Genomic DNA, 595 nt, shown 5'->3' on the forward strand with positions numbered 1-595 from the left:
ACGTCACCCTACCATTACACGTGGCCAAATCATGAAGTAACACGTGTCACTTACAGTCCACGTCATCATGCCATATCATCACGTCGTTAATAGAAAAGGCCAGGAACTACTATGGTATATTTTTTTCAATTTCAGAGACGTAATTAGTGCAATTGAAATTTCAGGACAATTTTAGTGCAAAATACCAATCTCATAGACCATTTTCGAATTTTACTCTTATTGAGAAGTGTGGTGGTTTCATTTTAAATGAGAACTATATATCAGCAGGCCGCGGGGCCTCCAGACAATATCCTAACTCAAAAAGCCCTTAATATCCCCATTTGAGAATACACGAATAAATCATTGAAATATCGATAAATTAGATGCTACGAATTATCATTTCTCTTCTAACTCAATCAGTTATTTTCATGAACATCTTTTTCCCCTTATCATCTCTCTCCTACGCTGTGCTTGAACTGCTTTAATTTTTTGCTCTAGAATTATAACGTAATATCTTTATAGAGGAAAAAATTTATTTAATAATTGCAGTTTGTTCAATAATTTTGAGGTAAATTAATTAAAAATATAAATTTCATACAATAAATATGAAAGTTCT

The sequence above is a fragment of the Arachis ipaensis genome, chromosome B04 (assembly GCF_000816755.2).
Source record: "Arachis ipaensis cultivar K30076 chromosome B04, Araip1.1, whole genome shotgun sequence".
Taxonomy (NCBI): Eukaryota; Viridiplantae; Streptophyta; class Magnoliopsida; order Fabales; family Fabaceae; genus Arachis; species Arachis ipaensis.